This window comes from Pararge aegeria, chromosome W (genome assembly GCF_905163445.1).
Source record: "Pararge aegeria chromosome W, ilParAegt1.1, whole genome shotgun sequence".
In the NCBI taxonomy this organism is placed as follows: domain Eukaryota; kingdom Metazoa; phylum Arthropoda; class Insecta; order Lepidoptera; family Nymphalidae; genus Pararge; species Pararge aegeria.
Genome location: NC_053207.1, coordinates 1,851,425 through 1,859,230, shown reverse-complemented (window position 1 = coordinate 1,859,230; position 7,806 = coordinate 1,851,425). Strand labels below are relative to the sequence as shown.

Here is a 7,806-nt window from a genome sequence, read left to right as displayed (position 1 = left end):
TAAACCAGCTGCTGGGGCGCCGGTATTTTAATTTTGGACAAATGCGGTGTTAGAGCGTCCAACGATGCCATTTTAGCGATGCTATCGCATATATATTTAATTTTAATTAATTTAAAGAAACTTGTTTAGCGGCAGAGCCAGTCTCAGAAAAATGACAATTGACAAATTCGAAATGACAATGAAAACCATAGATTAAATTAGAAATACCGAGAAAATACCAAATGTTAATAGTCTAAAGAGAGGTTCTAAAGATTGTTTAATGCTGGCGTATGTATCCTCATTGTGTGTTGCCAAAGAGCGTATAAATATACAACTAGAAGATAACAAAAGAAGAAAATACCATGATATAATGTATGTCACGCTTGTATACTTATTGATGCAAACTATTACACTACACTGTGACAATGATGATCCAATCAGAGATATTTATTATATCTTATGATCATCCTCGATTATCTACTGGTTTTTTTTTAAAGGGCACAGTCAGCTGGACTTAATTACAAAAAAAAATTGCATAATGCTGAAGCCTGGTTGAGTAAAAATATGAGTGATCCTATGAAATTTGGTAGATGGGTCCTTTACAGAAGGATTTACTAACACAATAATTATTTCGCTCATGCTTCTCGTCCAGGCGGCTCGCTGCGCGCGTCAAAGGTTAATAATATGAGTTCAACCGTTGAATTTAACTGAAGAGTACAGGCTCTAGACTTATAATTACTGATTTAAAGAGTCAGTCAATATAAAAGATTGCTTTATATTATGAGATTCTACAAAAAGGATGTTTTCAAGGATTGCTATAGACTCCCTAGTGAATACCGAGGATTGTGGTTTGCACTTGAATTTTACACATATTTCACTTTTTACAATTTCAAGCAAGGATTTCATTGCTCCAAGTAAGATTTTGTAGAGTCTCAAAGATTTTAATTCAATTTTAATCAATTTGTTGAAAGCCAATTTGTTTATAGGGTTTAATACAAATAGCCCATAGTCTAAATGACTGCGAACTATGGCATTGTATAGAAGTTTTTTAGAAAATGGTAGAGTACCCAACCACACCCCCGATAAAGTCCGTTCCCTAGCTAAAGATTATTGATTTTGGTATTGATAACAAAAAACTTTGCAACTGCAACTGATAGTTTAAAAATCTCAAAATAATTGATATACGCAGTGATTTTCACAGTTCAAGCGGTATATAAGAAATTATTGTTTCTAGAGAAGTGACGTCGTAATTTTGAATTCGGCGATTCAACCGCCATGGCAGATCGCTAGATTTTGCAGTTTTATTTATTCAAATTCAAATTCATTTATTTCAAGTAGGCCTACTTTATAAGCACTTTTGAAACGTCAAGTATGTATGTTTGTGTGACTCTACCACCGGTTCGGAAAGCAGATTCTACCGAGAAGAGCCGGCAAGAAACTCAGTAGTTGCTCTTTTCCAACATCAACATTTACAATCATTTTGCTATCTTGCGGGAGATGAGAGCGAGTCTGGCTGCTTCCATTCTACCTTGTCATTGAGGAATTCATCAAATGTATAGCTGTACTAGATGCGTTTTTACACATTTTTTAAATGTATGCATTGGTAGGTCAAGAATTTCCTTAGGAATCATGTTGTAAAAGCGTATACTCAACCCCACAAAGGAGTTCTGCACCTTTCGCAGACGATATGCAGATATCACTAATTTATGACCGTTTCTGGTAAGTCGATTGTTAATTTCAGCTTTTGATTTATAAAGAGTAATATTTTGCCTCACAAAGACTATATTATTATAAATGTATTGCGAAGCTACTGTAAGAATACCTATTTGTTTAAATTTTTCACGAAGCGATTCGCGTGATCCAAGTTTATATAATGATCGTACGGCTCTTTTCTGTAGTATAAATATACTTTCAATATCTGCAGCTTTTCCCCACAGCAAGATCCCATAGGACATAATACTGTGATAGTATGCGAAATAAACAAGCCTATTGAAAAATAAATACCAATCTGACTTGAAACTGCTGAGTGCGCTGTAGCCTGTATGCGACTGACACTTCAGTACGTTGGTATTTAGTCTATTCTGAGGCTGTATGGTCAATGATCTTTGCCTGTCCTGAGAGGAATTAAAAAACAATATTAGTCTATTGTCTGGTACTACTCTCTAGTATAGTGTACAATCTATGGGTACTGCAGTGGTAAAAATATGAGTTTCGTAATTGTGGAGAAAGAAGGACTCTATTCTATTGTTGTTAAACATGGCAGATAAATATAGAAAGTGTGTGAAGTGTGGTGTATCTGCTGCGTAAGACCCACTTACTTTTCATTCTTTCCCGAGAGCTGGAAAGGCATCTAATTTAGCAAGGTAGGTAATATAGTTTATGTAATTATCACTTCGCCGTTTTATTAAATAACTAAAATATTTCCTAAAAACACCATTAATTTCTTTAACTTCTAAAGTGGTTGAAAGTTGAAAATATTGCTGAAGTGGAGTTGAAAGACTTGCACAAGAGCCATAAGTTATTGTGTAGTAAGCATTTTGATCGCAGTGCCTTCACGAATGAGACGATGAAAAGGTTAAATCCTAATGCTGTTCCAAATTTGTTGTTCCCACCATTATTAGCGGAATTGTCACAAATGGAAGATTCAGCGGTATGATATTTAACACTTTTTTGTTAATTTTACAAATTTTCCTTTAAAAAATGGTTGTAATTTTATCTGCATTTTTTATTTCAGAGAACTTCAGTGTCTTCGCAATCTTTTACACAATATCTGCCTAACTCGCCTCTAAAAGGTCAAACACTGCAATTGGACGTAAGTATCATGCATCATCTATAGACTAAAACAGTACACTGCTAGACCAAAGCCCTCAAGAGGGAAGGGTATGTCTATAATCACCATGCTGGGCAGACGGGTTAGTGATTAGTACTATGAATAGTTTTGCCCGCAGCTTCACTCACATTCAAATAGATAAATGTAAATTATTTTTTATTAGTGTACTACCTGCTGTATACTGTATTGCTATTTAATGGTTAATATATGATAAACTTATAAACTTATGAGATTTTAGAGGAATGTGCAGCGTCCAAATAAACTCATGTGAGTTTCAGGATGCGAAGATTAATAATTTTAGTAGTTTGTGTAATAAAAAAATAAATAAATAAAATAAATAAATAAAAAATAAAATTCAGGTTTTTTTTCTACTGGAAGAAATCTTGTTTTCTTCATTTGTGACAATTTGCATTCAAAATTTTCATGATGATCACTTGAACAGTGAGTGTGAAAGTGTAACAACCAAATAACCTTGTATTTGTATTTTTATTATTATTAGTTTGGATGTTCTGTTATGCTTCATAACAATGTTTTTTCATAATCTTCACCGACATCATCATGCATGCAACTTTCAGGCATGTGGGTTCCATCACAATGTTACTCTTCACCATCAACGCAAGTGATTTGTAATTGCTAAACAAAGTAAAATATACAAACTGTAATATAAATTAAATGGATATTTCTGTATTCCAGATTACTTTTGTGACTCAACCTGTCAATTTGAAGAACACAAAAAAGGCAAAAATTCTGCAGCAAGTAGAAAATCGCTATTAGACTCTCTCTCAAAGAGTGAGTACTTAGAAAAATTAAATGAAAATTTAAAACCTGCATTTGGTGTGCTTTTACAAAGCCAAATGGTTAATACACCTAGAAAATTAAATGGTCGTTGCTGGACTCCAAATGAAAAAATCATAGCACTGGCTATGTATAAAAAATCCAGTGCATGCTATAGATTGCTCAGAAGATTGTTTTGCTTGCCAAACCCTGGTACTTTAAAAAGTCTTTTAAATTAAGTAAATTTACCTTGTGGAATTGACAGTAAAGTTATGGCAAATTTAAAGGAAATTACACTAACACAGTCAAAAACTGATAATTTGTGTACATTAATGTTTGACGAGATGGCAATTCGAAAAATAATCGTATGTTATATAATCCAAGAACAGACAAGATTGAAGGATACCAGGATCATGGTTCCCAAGGTAGAAGCCAACAAATAGCATCACATGCATTGGTTTTTATGTTGGTAGGATTAAGAAAAAGGTGGAAGCAACCAATAGCCCACTATTTCTCAGGAGAATCGGTAACAGCTGATAGACTTCAAGCAATTATTAAAGAGGTGCGTAGATAAACACTAATATTTCATAACTGCTCCCTTTACTAAACTTTGTAGTTATTCCATATACAGTAGAAGTAGGGGTGAGAAGTATGATCAGCAAAATTTCAATTACCTTCTAAAAGATATCTTGAACAATTACTGTAATATTTTAACATATTAACTTTAAATAATATTAAACCTATACATATTAACCCTACCTCTTAAATCACTCGATCTAATGATGAAACCAGTTGTTTTAAAGATATAAGCAGAGGAACAGATGGTGGAAAGTACCTTTGTATTATTCTATGCAGATACCTGTTTTATATGTATTTAATCACATTTTTGTTTATTTTAGGTATTGTCAGAATGCTACTTAAACAATTTAATAGTTGTAGCAACAGTGTGTGACATGGATGGAGTAAATGTAAGAGCCATAAATTCCCTAGGGTCCACACTCAGTGGCGTGCCTAGGGTTTTGAGTTTTAGCAAGCCCAGTTACCTAAAGGACAAATTTAACTCGTCATGATCTCTAAGTCACCATTCTTGTTGTGATAAATGACAAACAATATCAACAAATCTTTGAAAAATACTAGGTACGATTAAGTCAGCACGCGAATTATGATAAAGAAGTTTCTATGCAATGTTTGCCAACATTAAAAGTAATCATAGAAATCCCAAGTGTTTCTTTGAGTTCTGCTCTCTTTAATTCTTATGATGACTAGTAATTTATGTCGTAACCAGCCGCGTTCCAACCATTCTTTTCATTAGAAAAAAAATATGCAAAGCCAACAAACAATTTTTAAATAAAATAAATTTACCTGTTGTTCGCCAATTATTTTTTGATTTCGCCACAGAAACAATTTGCACACAATTGGAGCTCATATTTAACAATATTTACTATAATTTGTAAGAATATTCAACTCAAAAAAAACAATAAACTGCTAACTAGTTATTAATCAATAATAATGAATCTGTTAAGTGTCAACTAGTTGAAGCGCAAATAATAACACGCGTGAAGTTGTTTCAATTCGCTCGCTGGTCATCTTCACTAACTTCAACTCGCAATCTGGCATTTGATCTCCATACTAAATTATAACTTCAACTCGCAATCTGGCATTTGATCTCCATACTAAATTATTAAATAATCTAGATTGTCTCTGCTAAATACATGGAAATTTCTATGAGAGAGAGCAGTAAAATAAAAGCCCCGTATAAGCAAATGAGTGTGAGCGAGACAAAGCGGGACCTCCGATCGCGTACGAAGACACGCGAAGAGCGCGATAGTGATAGTTCGGCGCGGCGCCGCGCCGTTCGGCTGGTTGCCACCACAGAGTCTACCTGCCAGAGTAACGTAGTGCTTACCACACTTATAGTTTGTTGGTATTTGTTTATTACTATTTGTTCCATACAAAATTTATTTATTTATTTCCGACTTACAGGAATTTTCGAAGAAAGAAATTAGTTAGAAATTAGTTTTACAGGAATTTTCCTAATGCACTAGCGTAGATACTTATGCCTACCTACATACTAAACTTTATCAGTGTAGCAAAATGTAGGCATTTGTTTCATTAGAAGCAGCTGCACTTAGAAACATAGCCTAAAGGAACTGCATAATAATTTTTGATGTTCCATAATTAACTTAATTGTAAAATGGGAACATTTATGGAATAACATTAGTATGTTGGTCTGTGAAGCAATTTTGCAGTTTTTTTTATGAGAAAGGATTCTGGCTCGTGATAAGTTGGAAGATAAAAGCGGAGCGGCTAGCTTCCAGGCAACTTTTATTAACATTATAAATCTATATATATACAAACTAAAGATGATTTTATAGTAGGCTAATAAACAAAAAGTGTCATAATTATATCATCCAGCATATACATACAATGAAAACTCAAAAGCTAAATTATTCACTGACCAGTGTTGGAACAGCGTTAGGATACAGAACCGTTAGCTTGTTCTTTTTAATGACCATATTTTTATGAAAGTGTTTGCTGCAAATCTTTGAACTCTTTTTGGGTGTCCAATTAGTGCGACCTGTGGATTCAACCCATAGCAACAATAAATTATGGACCGTAGGAAAACTGGAACAAAATATTTTAAACATAATTTTTAATAATAGTTGGGAGATTCGTTTCTCCGCATAGTATAGTTTTAAGTTTACTTTTCTGTACATGAAAATGGACTATCTTCGATGGATTCCGAAATATTTCGAGGAGTATAAAAAAAAATTAGCTTTAGACTTTACAACGTAGTGCTTGCATATTTGTTGGAGTCAACAAGTTTTTTTCTTACAGTTCCACCAAATACATTTTTTCTCTAATACATCAACATCGTATCATACATCCATGGAATTAAATTTATGATTATTGACACATAAAATTTGAAATTCTATAATTTTAATAAATTAAACAATTTTCATGTTGAATGTAGGCAACACTGCACTCTATTATACTTTAGGTTATGTATAATTAAAATTAGCATAAAACCTTATAAACGATTTATTTTCTATTGCAAATTGTGTTGTATATTATAGAAATATAATAAACGATAATTATTTATATTTTTAGCAAATCAAAAGTATTGTACTTACGAGTGGAACGACAAATCCGTAAATTTACGTTCACTATCACTTTTACATCCTAAAACACTGCACCGAACCATGTTTTCGCAGAAATTCTTCACGGAAGCTGGTTATTAACAATGTCAAATTAGTTAGGTCTGTATTTTTGTGCTCACAATCCGTTTATCTTGAATTTCTTACTAATAAAAGTATCTCTTACTAATAAAACGATGGCTAACTGTCAAACTTGTTTCGCAAAGTGCTTTGCTAATCCATGAAAAAACCGGCACGCGGTATGAGACAAAAGACCCTATCGCTTTATCTCGTTTATTTACTAGACGTATACATAAGTTGTTCTCTTACTTGTGTGAATGCGACGGATGCTATCCATTTGTCTATTTACTTCTCTGTCTACGAGAGACACCTTATTTTCAACTTCAAGGAAATGAAATTGTGACTATTATGGATCCCCCACATCTCCTCAAGTGTTTTAGGAACAACTTTTTAAAACACAATATTGAATGTCCAGAAAATTTTTCAATACATAGAACAACAGGTACTATCTAAATTTATATATTATGATTAAATTGTATTCTGCAATAGTAAATAAGAAAATTAAGTAAATTGGTAGATACTACAATGTGGTTTTACGATTTCAGGACTGGCAAAATGGAAGCATATCCAAGACTTTTTTAAAGTGGACAATAAAAATCCCAATTTCGTATTTGCACCTGCACTCACAGAACAACATATTAATCCAAATGGGAAACAAAAAATGAAAGTGAAGTTAGCAGCACAAGTTTTAAGTCATTCGGTTGCTGCAGCATTGTTTGCTAAAGTTTCTTCAAGTAAGTTGCTTATATATTAATGTGTATCTTGAGTTGCTACAAATAGGACAAGTCCTACATATCATAACAAAAGACCTTGAATTAAAAAAAACCATAAATGCACACCCTTTAGCATGGTAATATTATTATAGATTTTGAACTTATATATTCAGTAGGTACTTTAGTTTATCAGATATTTATAACAACCGGAAATTGTATGACAATTTAGTAAAGGAAATAAGCAGGCATAGAAATTTACTTTTCCTTCGTTCAGACCAATTTATGCTTATTA

The 7,806-nt window shown here is 33.0% G+C and overlaps 1 long non-coding RNA gene across 3 annotated transcripts; it reads left to right on the top strand.

Annotated features, from left to right (window-relative positions):
- The first annotated feature begins 1,986 nt into the window (after positions 1–1,986).
- On the top strand, positions 1,987–4,686 carry LOC120635937. 3 transcript variants are annotated; one of them, XR_005659316.1, is made up of 5 exons: positions 1,987–2,342; positions 2,527–2,629; positions 2,714–2,791; positions 3,503–4,145; positions 4,483–4,686. It is a non-coding gene; the product is annotated as an uncharacterized LOC120635937 (long non-coding RNA). The 3 variants fall into 3 exon arrangements; XR_005659314.1 differs by having other exon boundaries at positions 2,438–2,629; XR_005659315.1 differs by lacking the exon at positions 2,527–2,629.
- The last annotated feature ends 3,120 nt before the right edge of the window (positions 4,687–7,806 follow it).